Source organism: Barbatula barbatula (assembly GCF_947034865.1).
Source record: "Barbatula barbatula genome assembly, chromosome: 1".
Taxonomy (NCBI): domain Eukaryota; kingdom Metazoa; phylum Chordata; class Actinopteri; order Cypriniformes; family Nemacheilidae; genus Barbatula; species Barbatula barbatula.
In genome coordinates this window covers 12,228,392-12,247,209 of record NC_136766.1, presented here as the reverse complement: position 1 = coordinate 12,247,209, position 18,818 = coordinate 12,228,392, and the positions used below count along the sequence as shown (strand labels likewise).

Below are 18,818 nucleotides of genomic sequence, written 5' to 3'. Positions count from 1 at the left end.
CCTTGTTTTCAGCCATGGTTGAACACAGAATGTCAGGCTGTTCAGGGTCTGGCAGTCATTACTCCGGGACCACACCAGGAGGCCTGTAAACGATAATGCCTTTTTAACCAGGTTCTGTGGTTTAGTCTAATCTAGAAAACTTTCAGAGTCCACTTTTTGGTTCACTACACCTGTTACCTTGCACTCATATGGGCATATCTCAAGTCACCACTGTCCTACTTCACCAAGTTTTTCTCTTCAGCACCAAGCACTGGCAGTCAAATGGCTAATTAGTTACAGATTGCTCTTTAACCTCAGGGTTACGCCGCCCTGGCAGGCAGTAAAAGTCTTAAGGGAGATGGAGTGTGGTTTACAATGTGGTGAAGTGAGGAGGTCACCAGAGTTGGAGCGCTGGAGGTTTCTGCACACGTGTGTGTTGATGTTTGTGACAATGGCTGGGCAGCTTTGGGAACTCTGTAAACCCAAAATCCATTGCCTGTGTTCCCAACCAAAATACTCCCCAGACACTCCCCACGCACACTTAAGCCTATTTGAACGCGACAGATTTTCCCTGAGGAGGTCAGGTAAATTTGTGTTTCACAGACGTACTTTGTGATTTTAATCCCGTACAAATCAAGCATGTCTGTATTTTTCTGTACACAACCCCAGTAAACATTATGGAGAAAATCACCTACTGTTTTTCGGTTTACTCAGGGATCATGTGAGAAATCGAATCCCTTCCGGATAGTAGTGTCTGTGATTGCATCATATCATTTTTTCACAATGCTTCTCATTTATTTTGACCTTCGTTGAATACCGTAACTATAACAAATTTTCTTGTTTCGCTGCCGTGTGCACCTTTAATATGAATTTAGACCTTTTTGCCAAGTTTCTGGGTAAAGTAACAGTGGGTGGCTGCCAGCACTGCCAGCATCTGATGTAAAAATAAATCAAATAAAAAATGCTCAGGACGGTCACTGTAGCACTGCATAGGGTAACATTCCCATCTTAATTCATTTTGTGCTTTTTGTTTATTTTCCACAGCACATTTTATAATGACCACATCCACACAATAGGCACATCAACTCTGGTAAAAACTACAAAGATCCCAATTCTGTCTGAATCATATCACAGGTGCGATGATAATTGTAACTCATTTATCGTTTGAAAAACAAATCCGGTCCGAATAATGTTTTAGAAAGAGAATGCCATCGAGTTTGTTTCATTCCTGCAATCTGTCACTCCAAAGCATCTGGTGTTCTTTTTATTCTCTCTCAGTTTTCTTCTTCTGTCGTTCCTTTACTCTTTCAGTCCTTTCCTGAATCTTTTCAGCGTGTCATTACAAACATGCTCAATTGGATACGCAACAGTCAATGCAGCAGCCCCTCAGACAGCGAGCAGAGAAAGGGGCTTCTGAAGATTCCTAATCCACCAATCCCTACGTGTGCATCTGGGAAACCTGCTTTACCAGTTAACCTCTGCTGTCCTCATCGGGCTGACTGATCACAAATAAATAATTAAAGGAGATAAGGAGATAAGGAGAGAATAGAGGCATGACATATTGTCATGCACACTTCCATGCACACAAGTCCCAGGATGCTTTCTTGTCATGGCACATCACACCTTCTCTCTGTCTCTATCGCTTTCTCTCTTTTTGTCTGTGCTCTAAATCTCTCTGCCTTTCTTTCCATCATCTCCTTGCCCCTGCATGTGTCTCTGGTGTTGGATGTCAAGCTAATAGTTCCGTAATGCATCCTCTGAATGATAGTCACACTACCTCGCAAAGCAGCAAGACTGAAATCTAAGAGTCCGAGAAAGCATCTTCACAAAACTAAGACAGTATTTACAATAATTTTATTAACAACATTTCAGTTGTCTCTCTCTCTCTCTCTCTCTCTCTTTTTCTCTCTCATCGTATGGGCTTATTTATATGAGTTCATAGCCATGTCTTTTGATGCAGAAGAAAGGCATCATTATCAATACAATAAGAACCATTCAAGTACCTGACCAAGAAGAAAGCTCGCACAACCTCAGAAAAGCTGTCATTATAGGCTTTACCTCTGGATACACTGAAAGATTAAAAATACACATGACTGTCAACACACATTAGCTCCAAAATAAGAGTCACTCATTTAGTTTTTCTCTTTTTTTTTAACAAGATTTTACTGACATTTTTATTAATATTTCAGGGGTTATTTCCTAAAAACCACAAGCATGTCATATTGCGCACTGTCCCTAAAATAACCAGTAATTGTAGTATATTACCTATTAACTGTTTGCATCAGCGAGCAGAATGTTGTCCTTGCCGAGTCCTCTCATAACTTCTGTCTCATATATCTGATGAGCATGCGTCATTGAATGACTCATATTTTCCATAATCGTTTAAACACTTTGTTTTGACCACATGTGCGAGATAGTGCCGTAAATTACCAGTTTGGGTCTTAACGCAATTCGTGGTTGTATGCTAATTAATCATGCGGTCGCACAAGAGTACTACCTTATAAATAACAACAGGGGGAACAGTTACAAATGTTGGGAGCTTATTCTCCAACACAATGCCAATTGATTGCGTTTCCAAATCAGTTTTGGGCAGTTCGGCCAAGCTATGGAGGATGTAGAGCTAGTTTATGTGCATTTTGTGTGTGTGTCTTTTTGTGCGCGCACGTGTGTGCTGTTGTATGTTTTGTTGACATCTAATATCAAGCCTTGGTTTTGCAGGTCCCTTGTTTTAGTGCTCTTGGACAGGGAGACGATGCGATTGGCTTTGTTCAGTCTTGCTGGCAGTCGACACATGCTGACATCTGTTCACTCCCAGCCAGTCAAACCAATCTCAATCAGAAGATATACACACACTCAATCACACGCGCGTACACACACACACACACACACACACACACACACACACTCACGCTTGATGAAAGATTCACTTGCTCTTCCGAATGCATGCACACACACAGAGCATCATTCCAACACCTTAGATCGTATAGAGAGACACTGATAGCGCTTTCATCACACATATCATACAATGATCAACAAACACACACACACATATATATGCAATCAGTATATTTCAGTGCTGCATGATTCTGGCTTGTATGTACCAAATTTGGTTTTGCACTGTTAATTCATAAAACAGGCAGCTGGAGCGTTTGCACGGGCCGCTGTATGTATCTGAGATGTGTGGAATGTGAAGCCAGTGTTACAAGCGTTTGCCGGCTCTCTCTCCCCCGCAAAAAACCTGCCGCACTCCTTGGGTTGTCTTCCAGAAAAGAGCTTGCGTCCCCTGAAAAGCCTGTTTCAAATTAAACGTTGTCGAGCAGAGAGAAATTAATGTGACGCGGCCAGATTTTGTATTTTTGTTACAATTACCCCAAACTCCAAATTAATTCTTTGCAGACGCAGAGCAATGGTGAGCAGGTGGCTGCCATATTTGTGCGGGACAGTCTGAACCACGGCTCGTGCCTCGCTTGATAAAGGCCGCTCACTCTGAAGCTCGTATGACACACTGTCCCCTTCCCACGAGTCTCTGCCACACTCCTCCCCTCTCTCTCTCTCTTTATTCTGCTTTATTCTTTTCTTCCTTCCATCCATCTCCCTCTCTCTCTTGTCCTTCTTTCTTATACTAATACGATATGACATCATTTATCCGCACGCATACATATTTAACACTTGTTCATGGGTAATCATGTACCTTGGAGAATCACCCACTCCAGCAAGTGCCCTCCCTTCAAAGTGACTTCGTACTTATTCCGATAGTCCCACCTTTAAGTGAGGGAACAGGCACTGGAGAGTAGAAGTGATCTAATGTTATTAACTGATCAAACTGACTCAAGGAGGAAATGGAAACTCTGCGAGCCAAGAGAACATTTATAGAGGGGGTAACAGACGCAGAGCTTTTATTGTACTTAACAGATTGTGGTTTCCTTACCAACACAGCCATCAAATCTTTTACTTTAATCCAGAGACGCAACTGTTTTCTACCTATCTAGGCGCAGCATTCTTGTTTGAACAAACCTTTCCTGTTACTCATATGGGTAGTTGAAAAATAAACTGTAATTTATGTGTCCTATGGTGGAACTGGAAATTTAGAACGGCTAATATTTTAAACTACAAAAAATATATTTATAATTAAAAAAGCACAAGAGAAATGGATCTTTATTGTAAGTATTTTCTAAATTCATTTGTGCTACGTCCCACCATAGGACACAATTATGGTTTATTTGTCAAAAACCCATATATATATATTCACATAATGTCTAATTTTATTGCAGTTAGTTTTAAGCACAGCTTCTCTTTATCTCCACATGTAAGAAAATACAATCTCTGCAATATCTTGGACAGTAATAACATAAAATACTTACTTCTCAAATTAAAAGGACATTAATTAATTTAGCTCAAAAATGTCACAAACTATGCTCAGATTTGCCAAGATCCACCGTTTAAAGCCAACTATTTTAAAATCATTAAAAGATTCCCATCAGGTAAAATTATCTAAACTACACCATCCGCACTTATTTTATAGCTCTGTAATCTTACAGCATGTCAACAATGATCTAATTTCTTTCTATTTTCATTACTCCTAAGAGAAGGAGGAATTTTACGAGAAACATTTGAGACAAAAGTAATGCTTTAAACAAACTCCATAAAATCTCCTGTGCTATGTAAATTTTAATCCAGGGATTCATTTCCCATTCATTTGTAAGTGCACATTCTCCAGTCATACAGTCCATGGGTCTGGATGTTTGCGGGGGATTCTCCGAGTAAATCGTCTACTTGTAAGAGAGGGGGGGACACTCTGAGGAGCATGACAGTAATATTGTGCGGCAGACACAACTATTTCACTAGGGCTTACAGGCCCTCCCGGATGATGTAGTCTGTCAGCACTACACAGATCCAATCTGAACTCTGCCACCATTCCCAAATATTCGCTTGGATTATGTCTCTGAATATGACTGAACGTTCGGCAGACGTGCAGAAGGAAAGGAGGAGAGAGGTAGATGGAAGACGAGAAGCAGATGAGTAATCCTCATGTGTCTTTCTAATGCTGCAGATGAAGTGTAGTGAGAAGGCGTACCGTGGGACGGTTTGCGGTTGACACGCACACGTGCGCGCACACACAAGCATACTTTAAATTCTCTTCTTGTCATTTGCACCTGCTTATTTGGATTTAACACTTGATTTAATGTCCTAAAGCTACATTCAGAAAGTCATACCGACGACAGAAACTTAGAACGACGGTGAGAGGAAGAAAAATCCAAAGAGAAAATTATTCAGCCTGCTGAGGAAAAATAGGAGCGAGGGGTGCAGGCATTCTGAGGGAGGACAGTAACATTCTGTTCTAGTGAGCAATTTGATGATAAAACAACAAATGGGCACACAAACCATTGCATCGGCCAGAACTGATTAGAATATATCAGCACACCTCTTCTCAGCAAGGCAGCTGCTCGGAAAACACAGTCTTACGGCAAAATGAGAAAGGCTTTTGTGTGTGAAAGTGAAAACTATTTTTAATTCATTATTCTTGGCCTTCAATGCTCAGCGTTATTCATCTTTGATACTGTGATAGATATTACAAACATCAACATGACATCACGTTTCCTACTTCTCATTATTAACAGATTAACGGTTATATACGAATGCACTCGAATGTAATTGTTTTAAGATACTTAGATATGAAAGGTTTGTAAACATATTTTTATTTAGGCTTTATGTTTATGCATCTTACACTAGGTGGGTATAACAGAGGCATAATAAGATTCCAGTTTTATCCTAAGCATAATCTTTTTCCAGCATGTCTTTTCTCTGATCTGAACCCATGACCCACCAACACAGTGCTTTAGATCTAAAAGGAAGGAGCGAAAGAATCTTTCCATATATATTTCCTAGAATTTCAACAACTTAACTTGTGCAGCTTCGGCGCTTAATGGCTTTGTGTGAGGTTCATACAGTTACTCAAAACTGTGGCCCTCCGGAGCACCTCTTACATGCTTACTGTGTAACAAACCCTTCATCTCAACCTGCTCTTCCACTCTCTCACAGCCAACAGCTGAACTCTTCCTCCAGCCTTTAGACCCTCTCTACAGCTAATGCGTTCTTTTATGGTACTTGCATTACTGAGCCACTGAGTGACAGAGAGATGAAAAGATAGCGAATTCACCATTTGTAAGTTAAACCCATTCCAGCCTTGCCCCAGTTTAAATTACACTGTTTTTCTTTTTTGATTTCCATTTTGCGCATAATGCTCTCTCTCAGCATGTTTTAAGTTATATTATTAGCGGGTCTCTGGAGAGTTTCCCCCCTCGTTTTTGGGGTGGGATTCTGGGCTCTGGATGCATTAGCTTGTCGTAATTGGCGAATGATCATGGGATGGAGTGTGGATGGAGAGAGAGCTTGCAGCTCAGCACGCACCCCCCCCCCCACACACACACACACACACACTCGTCTCTGTGCTGTACGGCTGTGATACTGGAAGTCAATGAGGGCCCTATCAGTCAAGCCTAATGCTCGGCCCTAATACACTTTAATAGCTTCCTCCGCTGTCTCCGATCCCTCTTCAGCATTGATCTGAAATCATCTTTCTTATTCTTTTTTAGGGGGTCTTTGCAGACTTTCACAGCATTTATTGCTGTCACCTGTCTCGTGTGCTCAGATTAATACGGGCCGATAGGGTTGTGCTGGGGAAGGAAGCCATTTATTAGCCTTCGGATGTGGCGTGCGGCCGGTCGCTTTGCGAGCTTCGGGAAAGGCTGGAGACTTGGCTGAGCTGCCGTGTTGTACGAGCCCGTTTGAGCCCAGGAACTGTCAAATGAATGTGTAAAATACCCAACGCCTGCGCAGGCTGTCACACAAAGGGCTATCACCCTATTATTCAAGAGCAGCCATGGAGCCAGGCCAGACTAGAGTGTTTCGGGGGGAAGGGAAAAATCGGCTTGATTGTGATTTGCCATTTATAATTGGCCAACGATGTGAAATGGTCGGCAGCCAGACTTTTTTAAAAAGGCAATCTGTGGCGGTGGAGGGGCCGATGGTTCGCTAATGACAGCTAGCGCAATACGCCTTGGGAACAGAATGGTGCTCGTGTAAGGGTACAGAACACAAATATGTTTATCTGAAGTCTGCGGTGTTTGCGTGACTCAAATGGCATTGTCTATTGATTTCTCTTTCCTAAACATGGCCGACACAATGGAACGAAAAGACAGAAGCAAAAGCGAAACATTGTTGCAATTTGGAAACAAACAAACCGAACCCATCTTTAATTCCAGAGTCTTGTGGCTTATTAAAAGAAGACGCATAGCCGTTTTCGCATTTGTTACGCCTGTAATCTTAAAGGTGAATAATTTTTTATATTGGTTTCTGTCGCTGCCATCCTGTTCTGGGGTGCTGGGTTTAAACTCCGAAATGACACGAGGTCAAGGCTGATTCTCCTGTTGGCAGAAAGGCATGGCAGACGATTTCTCGAGGGCGTCTGCCTGCACATTGTGAGCTCAACAAAAGATAGTATTTGATAAAGGTCCCCCTCCCCAAAACCCCCCATAAATAATGAAAAGTTAATGAAGAGGTAACTTAATGATGTAATGAATATGGCAACACAAGGTCAAACAGAACTGTCGTGGGTTGGGTGGGTTTGTGAAGTGCACACTAGCTTGTGTGCGTCTGCAAGTGTGAGTGTGATTTGTGTGCGTGTGTGTGTGTGCAGTTTTAATGAATGTTTTGTCACAGGAAGTGTGATAATGTTTAATTAGTTTCATGTGTGTGTGGCATGTTATGCGATTCTTAGATTGCCTGCTGTCAGATGTTAACTGCGTGTGTGTGTGTGTTTCTGGTCGATGTTTGGAAGAAAAACGAGTTAAAATCAAACAGGTTTGACCGAGTGTTACACATAAGGAGTGTATACCTTTTTTTATATGTAAGGCAGAGTGCCTATGAAACCCTTCTGTTTTGGACAGTTTGTTTGGGAGTGTGTGTGCGGTGGTCTGGTAGTAGGGTGGGGTCTGGACTGGTGATTAAATATTGAGGAGGTTTGAATAATACGATGAGAGTGTGCGAGGTTCAGGTGCAATCAATAGGGCAGACAAGCGAGTCATCACTGACTGAAATCCCTGCCTAACATGCTGGGTGCCCATGCATTAGTGTGTCCTACAAGATTTGTTTAATAGTCCTGCGTTTCAGTTAAATCTCTAATTATAGCTTACATTATTAGATTATGACGTACAACAAAGTAGACTCTCCCTTTCTTATACTGAGACATATTGAAAGAAATGAAAAATTCTGTATAAAATATTAGGACAGGTATATTTTACATTACCTACTTTTGTTTTTAGACAAACATCAATCAGTGTGTGAACACAACACCGGTAAGTTTTCTCTTAGACAATGAATTGTTGAGGTGGTTCTGGTTTCAGTATGTTGTCCCGGTGTGTAAAGTGCTTAGTCGGCAGCGGGCAGGTAAGCACTTCGATCTGTTTCTCCTGAACCAAGGTGAGGGACTACCATGCTGGTGGTCTCGGCTTCAGTTCTGACACTCAGCTCGATTCTTTAGATTAAACAGAGAACACTGGTCAACAGTATAAAAACAGTATAGAGATGGAGCCATGGGGTTGCGGTTAGGATAAGGTTTGTATTTGTAGACTAAAACTGTGATGTAAACTATAAAATGAAAAGCAATGATTTAAAAGCATTTACTTATTTACTACAATACAAATTTATTGTAAAATATATTGAGTCATCTGTACTTTATAATCTACTATAACTATAAAAACCAAAGCTAAAATAACAACATAAATATAAAATGTCAATTGTGTGAGCCAAGCAACAGAGGAATGCTTTGGTGAGCTTAGTAATTAAAAATATTATTAATAAATACTTTTAATAATACTTTATGTAACCCAATATAATGAGTTCTATGACAGAATTCTCATGTGAAAGACGTCATCGGTAAGTATTAGATCATAGCATAGACAACAGATGCTTGGCCAGCACTTTGATATGCAGTCAGAGAAATCCGAGTCTCAAAACACGACCACACTCACACAGGGACCCTCGCAAAGGGTCAGTACGTTTTTATCTGTCTCTCCTGAAACATTTACAGTTCCCGGACTGCACCGGCGTTGGCCAGGCGTGATTTGTAGTTCATGCACAGATGTGTTGCTGCAGAGACGTTTTAATGTGACGGGCGAGGCGGGTCTCGGTCTGTCTCTGTGGGTTTATGGAGGAGCTCCGTGTCTGTATCTCAATCTCTGAGACCTCCCCTGTGCTCCCAGACTCCCGATCTCTCCCCTTTACAAGCCTGGGGTCATGAAGAAATAGCACAGTGCCCCACTTAACCCAAGGTCAGGTCCCTGAGCAGATTCGCTGTATTCTGTCGTAAGTGCCTGACAATAAAACAGGGATGGATCGCTCGTGTCAAACTCGAAATTTCACAAGTTTGCTTCCATTTTACTGCATGTCTCTTGACAGCTAGGCAGACAGGTAAAACCCGTCTTAAACTTTAACAGTGTATATAGCAAAGAGGAAAGAATTGCAACATATAGAGTGAATGAGTGTAGCAGATTACATTTTCTAAAAATAAAATATATAGGAGGGCCTAAAACCTCCCCTTTTATCAATTGGTCAGTGAAAGAGGGTGTCAAACGTTGATGTCCTTCATAAAATGTTGATTGAACTAAATATGATATGATCTAAAATTGAAATACTTAAATTTCTGACATGTCTATATAGACATTTACATTTAGTCATTTGGCAGACAATATATAGCATTCGCTTAATTTTAACAATGTTTTTCGATGGTCATTTTCTAGCAGTAAACATCAAAACACGTGAGACATTTATTGTCTAAATTTTACCTTATTAAAGTTTTTCCAGAATAAACTTAAATTAAACTCTCACTTGGTAGAGTACAGCTAGTTTGGGATCAGTTGGTTTGAACCCTTGCCCATGATGCACTTGATACACTTGCCCATAAATTACATAAAATTTGCTTGATAATTTTTCTTACAATATTTTGGGTTAAGTGGTTGAATAATTGTGCTTGACAAATGCAGTTAATGCTACAATTTGTGTAAAATGGCCAAACGTAAAAATGGTGGGGTAGCAAGGTTGCACGCAACAAGTAAATATTAAAGAGCTAAATATTATAATGTTTTAGTAATGTTTTTAGGTAATTCAAATGTAATTATTTATTTTATCACAATTAACTGAATAATTATGAATAACGTAGACCATCAGATTTTTTAACAGCTAAAAAAAGTTCATGCAGACACAATGTAATCCATTTTCCCCTCAAAAAGCATATGTCTCTAATGTCTAAACAAGAAAGAGCACATCAAAGCGTACTGTATTTGTGGAATGTGGCACGTAGCTCCTGGGTCACTGCTGTGCGTGAGGAATGCCTTTAAAGTGAAATCATTTCCTTTTCTTAATCAAAAGATGACAGGCTTTTGTCTCTGAAATCCCATCTGCACGCCACTGCCTGCACGCGGCCTGCAGCTTCACACTACGGGCAAAATGATGGGGCGATGTTACGCTCTGAGGTTATGGGCTGGGTTTGGCAGGGCTGCTCTCGAGGTAATTCCCGCTGGCAGAGTTTCAAGTTTCCCGGAAAGGAGAACTGTTTGACATAACTAAAACGTAAAGCATAAAACTATAAAATGACTTAATTCTAGGCTAGTAGGCGTATGCTAGGATTAGTCTTGCCACTGGTGCATGTAACACACTCATGTTTCAGTGGGGAAAACAGAGCAGCCAGTTTGACGGACAGATTAAGAGAGGCCTGTGGACCTTTGCCATATGTCGAAGTGTGGTTAGCTCACAGATTGTCACGTCCATCTCAGCCTTCCCACCTCATCACCCTGGAGGCCTGAGCGTGAGGTTTATGAAGTGTGAATGGTGTGGTCGGGGTGGCGTGTGCCTCAAGAGCTCTGTTGTCTGCTGCGCTGAGAAAGCACCTGTGTAACAATGAAAGTCTTATAATGTTTGTGGTGGCACAGGGCATATCATTGAGGAGCGGCATTGTTAAAAGACATCTGCTCTCCCATCTGATGTGGATCACTATCCTGTCTTTGAGGCCGTAAGTCATTTGTATCCTTAACATTTCAGAACAGTGATTCCCATCCATCTTTTGGAGTACTTGACCTGGTTCCAAGGTTACTTGGAAAGATTTTGATTATGGTAAACCTGTAAGACGTTGGTACTTACAACTTTTTGTTAAACATTTGAACATTCAGGTTTGTGTATTATAATTTGCGAGATATTTTATGCTAGTCAAGCTGCTATGATATTTTATTTCTATTTCTATAAAATTACAAATGACTTTAGTAAACGTATCTTCCGAATTGTAAAGTTTCTCTAAGATTTGTCTTTAAGGCAAACAAGCTTAGGTGTGTCATTAAAAAAAGAGGAAGCAACTCTGTGACTCATTTTTCAACATCATGATTTTTTTTGTTGTTATAACGACCACCTCAATCATATAAATGATAATACTAAATGATATCCGATATGAATCAAAAGGAGCGCATTTCAGGAAGCATGCTTGAGCGTTAATGATGGGACCATGGGGTGAATTTCTTTTGACTCATGTTTATTCCATTGCTGTAAATACACAGAACAGACAAACTTGTGCAGTCCTGCAACCGCAAAAAAGAAAGAAACAGAGTGAAAAAAACGAACGGCCTCAAGCTGAGAAATTAAACAACTCAGGCTGTTCGGACATAAATAGTTTAATCTTTGCTTCATAAATCAGGTGGTGAGCGTTCGTTTGGCCTGAGCGAGGCCTTCAGGTTCACACTCGACCCTCTGTAAACATGTTTTCTAGTCAGGCCCCCCCAGAGTGATTCATCCAAAGAGCCATAATCAAAAACAATAACCGTTGGAAAGCGTAAATGTTTGAGAACGTCGCTGAGAAGTATGAAATAATAATCTGTGTGTGGCCTGGCAAATGCTGAGAATGCTAACATTTCACAATAAAGTTGTTTAAATAGAGACCTTGGCATGGATGACTAAGAGATAGGACATGCTGCGTTAATTACACCCACTCATAAAAATAAACCACTGCTTTAAAATACGACTCTCCATACTACAGGATTTAACCTATTAAACTGCAGTGAGGTGTGTTGCTCAGATGTGAGGAAGGGCGTATTGTTGAGAGTGAAAACAAGTTCTGAAAAAGATTTTAAAAAAAAAGAGAGAGAGATAAATAGCTGTACAGTGACAGTCAACAAAGGAACAGAGTGTTTACTCTGAACTTAAAGACTTTGGAATTCCTCTCCGCCATTGTGTGGCATTAGGACGAGAAAACAGCTCGACTAAGTGCACGTTTATTATTCTTAAACCGTGTGAAAAGTAATATGCTTTAAGGACCCGGCACATGTATCGGTGGAGCTGCAGCGGGCCCACACATAAAGTTTGAAGTTTCATCAGGGGGATGCGAGAAATGGATTATTTTCCTAGAGCATGGATTTAAGTTTTTAAGTTCACTGCCGGGTGGCCCATTCCTATTAGCCATGTTAACATAAGAATAGAGGTTGAGAGGGAGAGAGACCAGGTTGCTGGGGGTGGTTTGAATTATTCCTTGCTTCTGCATAGCAGAACATCACGTATCATGCGTTAAACTTTACAAAATTTACAAATAAAGTTTGAGATGTTAAGGTAATGTTCAAATGGGGGATATATTTTTTACCATGCTGAGTCAGTCTTGCCCGAGCCCAACAAGTTTTTGGACCACACGACAAACACGCGAGCTTAGACGGCTGGCTGGAGAACAAGGAATCCGGTCACAGAAGCGAGCTCTCTGGCTAATCACGTTACACTGTTTTTGCTTAACATTAGACTTGGTTTACCCCTGAAATGGCATGGAAAGAGCAGAGGCAACTCTTAAGTCTGAGGAGACGCATGCCGTTATGACTAAATGTTTGTATACATTTGTTGTGTATCTTGGAGTGCGCACATGGCGAACGGACTGCGCTTTAAGACATCTGGATGCGATGAAATAGAATTTGTTTAAACAGAACGAAGCCCCTCTCTCTCCACCTGGAAAGCCACCCAGAGCGCACGCCGCTCCTCACCACGCACTTGTGCAGCGATTTTAATACGAATATATTGACTGATATTCCAGAACAGCTTTATTGAGGCTTTTGAAAATGTGTGAAGACTCGCACTGCTCCCTCTGAAAGAGTGAACATGAATGCCGTGACTTCACATAACACATGCCTAAAGTGCACTTGTGGCATTAGGCTAAAACCCAAAACAAGTTTTTTTTAGACTCTTGAATAATATTGCGTAGAAATATTTGTGATAATCTCTAAAACTAGTTTATGTAGTTTTTTCTTTTTCAGATTTTGTTCTTAGTATTCTTTATGAAACTGATCTATACTTTTTTTAAGCATATGCAAAGCAAGTCTGTCATGATTTGCTGCCTATATCTTAAAGAGATGGCGCTTTTATTTACGACTACATTAATTTAACGTTTTCACACTGGGCTGTGGTCTTAATGGCATGTCTGTTAAAATGACTGCGTCAGCTGGACATGTAAATAATAAACCATCTAAATGTAAAACACTCCACTGCGATCTATGGCATATTAATCAGCATGTTTAATGAGCGACTGCTGATGAAGGGTCGGACAAAAGGAAAGAGTGGGAGAGAAGTGGAAAGTGGAATGTGCATCTAAGAGACACCTATGGATTTATCAGCCGTGACTCTTGGATGGCGGTGCAGAAACACGACTAGGATAATAAGCATCGTGGAAGCTAATCAGATCTCTAAAAGGAATTGATTGTTGGTGTTTCCGAAAGAGCAAGAGAAGGCTTGACAATAAACTGAAATTTAAGTGTTAATTTTTATGCTAATCTGCCAGCATCTCCATGTGATGCAATTTGGTTTCCCTGCTCGGCAGATATGAAATTGTCCCGCTCGCATAGAAAATGTCAGCTTGCCAGACCCTGAAAGCTTGTAATTTATTATTAGGTATGTTTCTATTAGTATGTGTAACACTTGTTAGCCTGCCTTTCTTTCCCTCTCACACACACACTTGTGCACATACATACCCCCACACTCACACGTACATACACACGCAGACTCGCATGCTCCATATGTGTGCTTCTCAGCCCACGGCCTTAAAGAGCGTCTCAGCTCAGTGGCCATAGCGCCAGGGCATTAATGTATTATCATATATCGGGTGGTCCTTGCCCTGTGGACAAAAGGCTGTTTAATACAATTTAATGACATTCCCAAGCAGGAGGGAGAGAGGGGAAAAGAAAGGGCAGAGCCCAGATTAAATTAGCATTTGTGGTTCTTATAGTTCACCCATGCAAAACTTAGCAACAGAAAAGCTATGATTCCACCCTCCTTCACAACTTTTTTATTGTTTTCGTCTTTGCCAGAGTGTCTAGTGATGAAAAGCAGTAAGAGTTGTAGAGACAGAGAAACAGAATGTAACACAGGTTGCGGATCATAACCGGTCATGGTCGTGTTCCCCAAAGGCCACGACGTGATTGATTTCCTGTGTGGTGCAGTGATGTCATGCACAAGAGACACACAGTGGTAACAGCCGGTGGCTTTGCCCGAAACCTAAGCAGTTGCCTGTCTGCCCAGTCAGTCAATCTTCAATTACTAAACAGACATCATTTTGTATATAAAGGTTACTTTTGACCTTAGAGATAACCAAGGAAATATTAGGTCATCATAATGTTTCAGTCATAAACTGAAAAAAGTCATTTGTAATCGTTTGCATTATTGTGGGATGTCAGCAAATAAAACATATGTGATGCCTTAAATTGACAAGATTTAGGCTCTCTAGACATTCTGGAACACTGGATTCGCGACTTAATACCTCTCTATATACTGCCTGCAAGGAAGACCTTTTTCAGCTTTTACACACAGCCTGTGTATTTAGTCATCTCTGTGCTGTCCACCGACACGGATCTCGGCTGTGATGCTCGAGTTTCTTTGTCTTCATCTTTATACATCTATATCTTTCTCTCCCTCTGTCTCGCTCTCCCCCTCATTTACTCTGTGTATAACCCCTGTTTGTGTTGTGTAAGGAAGCCAGTGTCGGGCATCCAGTGTTCCTGCATGCTCGATGAACACTCAGCATACTTTGTGTAGTAGGTTTGGATGCAATTCACATATAGGTCAATTAAATGCGGCAACATCTGCTCTCTTCTAACCATTTGCATACAGCATTCATATGTTAATGATGCCCCTTGTTTTGTGTGTCTTTGCGTGTGTGTGTATGTGTTTTTCACTTCCTCCCCTCCTCCTTGTTCTTTTGTAAAAAAATCAGAGATACAGATTTTTTTGGATTCAAAACGCTTCGTGTGGCGACTCCAAACCGGATAGTGCCGTCCTATTTTTATTTCCTCTGCCTCTCTCTGGCTGAAAGCAGAAACTGCTTCGCCGCAGCCGAGCACGGGTTTGTTTAGCTGCCATTGGCCCTGATTTGAACAAGAATCCTTCTACTGTAGCTGCAAAGGAAGTCCTTGCCTTTGGAAAGCAGCTTAACGCCTTATAAATCAGTGATGAGGCAGATGGACCAGCGATAATCTATTTAGAATGCCTCACAGCAAATATTGTCGTACAGATGATTAGAGATTGAGCTATTTTAACTCGGCCTTCTCTCCACCCTCACAGCAAATCTTCTGCTTCTGTGAATGATTTAAATTGGTGACTTTCCTTTCCCCTTCTTTTCCTCCCTAAATATATCTGCATTTTTGAAACCGCACGTGGGTGCGCACGCACGGGCACGCGAAATGGTGAAGTGTACATGTTTTACGACGCCATTTTCTTGGCAGGCTTCAATAGCGTGGCGTGGAACAAAGAGAGCACGGAGATGGGCCCGAGCCAACAGGCTAATGACAAAACGCACGCTTCTTAACCCAGTATTAGGAGGACGGGGTAAGAGTGAGGGCTCTGCGTGAGGGCTAAAACCACACCGAAGGCCCTGTCCGGTTTTATGGTCGATCGGTCCCGATTTAGCACGAGGCCACAGAAGACAGGCCAGAGGATGGATGGATGGAGAGAGAGAGAGAGAGAGAGAGAGCGAGAGAGGGCGGAGTGCGAAAATGAAGTGGAGGTTGTCAGATGTGGCAGCTGCTTGGAATCCTGATAAATATAAGTCCTTATTGATCGGTTGAAAATGAAAGATCCCAGAGTGGCGTGCAGTATTTAGCTTCTTGTCTGCTGAGCGCGTCAGCGGTGGCCTTGCCTCACAGGGATAGATTTTCAGCGGTGCTCTGAGCCACGGCGTTGATTTCATCTTTAACCTTTTTCTGGTGCTTTTCCTTGACCTCTGCGCCACTGCTGTGATTCAGTGAATTTGTTACATTTGGCCTGACATCCTCTCTCTCTCTCTCTCTCTCTCTTCCTCTATCTCTGTGTCTTGCTGACAGAATAAAGACTCATCACTACTGTCATCGCTTGTTGCTGCACAGACTCAGTGGCGGGGTGAGTCACGGTCTCTTCAACCTGACGGGCCCCGGACCAGTATGCATTTAGAGTGATCAGGTAAGCTAGAGTTCACTTTCTCCACACACTCGAATCCCATTCACTCCTTGCAAAAAACTAAATTTAAGATTTGCAGCGTACATTGACACCTGGACCACATTAGCATGCATGCTCAGACACGGGGCATACATTAAGTCACATGCCAGCTTACTGATCCCAGGTTTGTACGCTCGAACAGTCATTAGATAAAATGTAAGACATGTTCACTTACCTACTCGTCTTATATCGTCAGTGTCAGGATGAGATTAACTGATCCTTAAGACTGATCCCTAGCAGACAGTCCATTTGAAGTAGCACGTTTTGTGCTGAACACTTGTAATCTTCTACTGCAATGTGTCTTTAAGCTGAACACCTAAATGACATATAAAAGCCCAATTTAGAGGAATCGCTTCTCCAATTTGCTTTTCAATCCAATTCTAGCCTTTTCACTGTCTTGTTTCATGTGTGGACATCATGAATGTGCAATGCACATAGGTAGTGTAAGGAAGAACACTGCACTTTTATCTCAGTTTTACTGTTTTGAGGTTTCGAGTTTGAGAAAGTGGAGTTAAACAAGTTTTTGTTTTCACTTGCCAGACAGAACAAGTGTGTTTTTCATACATGTCAGGCTAAGGCAAGTAGTAAATTTTTTGGTGCATGTTGTCACAAAAGACATTTGTTGCAATGTTTTTACATTTATGTTGTTTTTGTTTGGCAAAAGAATGTATAATTTGTTTTAGTTTTTTTCTGTCACTATTTGTTTTGTGATTACGAATAGTTAACTAATAAAATTTGGCTTAGAAGCATTAAAGCTGTTATTTAAAATCGTTTCCACTGGGTAAAGAAAGTGACAATATTATAAACTTAAAATAAAATGTAGTCAAGACGTGTACAATAGACAACCTCAAAAATGAAACCTACCCTTAGAAATACTCGCAAGAGTAAAAAAATCTTCCGTATTAAAGCCCTCGTGCATTTTATTGCACTTTTCATGTTCTAATCGTTTAGAAAATATGTGAAAGTGTGATTTTTAAAACAAAATAAAAAATGAAGAGAACCCATAATGATTTACATTTTTTTCACATATTTTCAGGAGAAATAAAGGGTGAGAAAAGCAGCCCATGAATAAAAGTCTTTTCCTCCTCCCTTCTTTTGAACAATGCTCCAGAACACTTTTAGATAGATTATAAATCCCCCTATGAGCGAGCCTGCAACAGCTGTTGGCAGACATACTAGATATGAGAATAGCAGCATAGGATGAAGGAACATTAAAAATTAATATGCTATTTAGCCTAGGTGTATTTTAGGTATTTGACATTTTCATGTCCGGGAGAGACTCAATTTATTCATAGTACAGAAAATAAAAAAATAAAAATAGAACAAAGATTGTGAACGGGTGGTAAGAGAGCTGTAAGCAGAGACCGCTGTTCTTTTTTTTACGGTCACCCTTTCATTCAGTAATGATAGGTGTTAAGACATCGTCTACGTAGAAGACTGGAGGCCATTATGGCCACGGTAATAATTAGCACATGGCACAAAGGGAACCGTTTGCCTCTTAAGCCTCTGCTTAATGCTTTTTGTTGTTTTGTTTTGCTATTTTTATTTCTATTTATTTTGTTTTCTGGTGTTTTTTTCCTTCCTTTTGTGTTTTGTTGAATGGTTAAAGGAACACTGTGTGTGTTTGTGTGTAGACGAGACAGTGCGAGTGGAAATCCCAGCTTCAGTAGTGATTAATTACTAATACTCCCTCAGAACATCTCTCTATCCCTGACTATCTAATCACACTGAAATCTAAGACATGTCCTGAGAGGAGAAGAAATGATAGGGCTGCATGGACCCTCTCTCTCTCTCTTTCTCTCTCTTCTTTGTAACTTTATCAATCTCACTCCCCTTTCCTTAACTGTCTCTCTTTCTTTCTTTAAATGGCACAGCGATCCCTTCTGTCCTTCTGTCTAACATCCCTCTTTCTCCCCGCTCTGCTATAAAACCATCAGTCCGTACGCGTCTGCCTCTCGCCTGCATTTTTTGTAACGTGCCCCACTCCCCCTCACTTCTCTTTCTCTCCCTCTCTCAGGTGTTATATATACATACACTGTTACTCCCTGAGGTAATATTTAGCAATAGCATGCTTAACACCACAACCCTCCAGTCACAGCTCCTCACATCATGCTCAAAAAACAGAGACGGGTGACACGCTTCTAAATCTGCTGTATGTGTTTCTATCTCTGAGCTTTTATTTAACAGTTATAGCTATTACAGGATCACAAAAAATATCTCAAGGCAGGGATAATTTCCATAGATATCTCACACTACAAAGAGAAATGAAAATCAAAGCGTTGCCGTCGTTTAAAGAAAGACAGACT

The 18,818-nt window shown here is 41.0% G+C and overlaps 1 protein-coding gene across 3 annotated transcripts in view; it reads left to right on the top strand.

The window, feature by feature from the left end:
• Nucleotides 1–18,818, top strand: part of znf536 (zinc finger protein 536) — a 153,689-nt gene that overhangs the window by 39,691 nt on the left and 95,180 nt on the right. For all 3 annotated transcript variants that reach the window (XM_079468106.1, XM_079468107.1, XM_079468104.1), the window contains exon 3: nt 16,362–16,476. The gene's annotated coding sequence lies outside the window, so the exon portion shown is untranslated. The remainder of the gene's footprint in view (nt 1–16,361; nt 16,477–18,818) is intronic.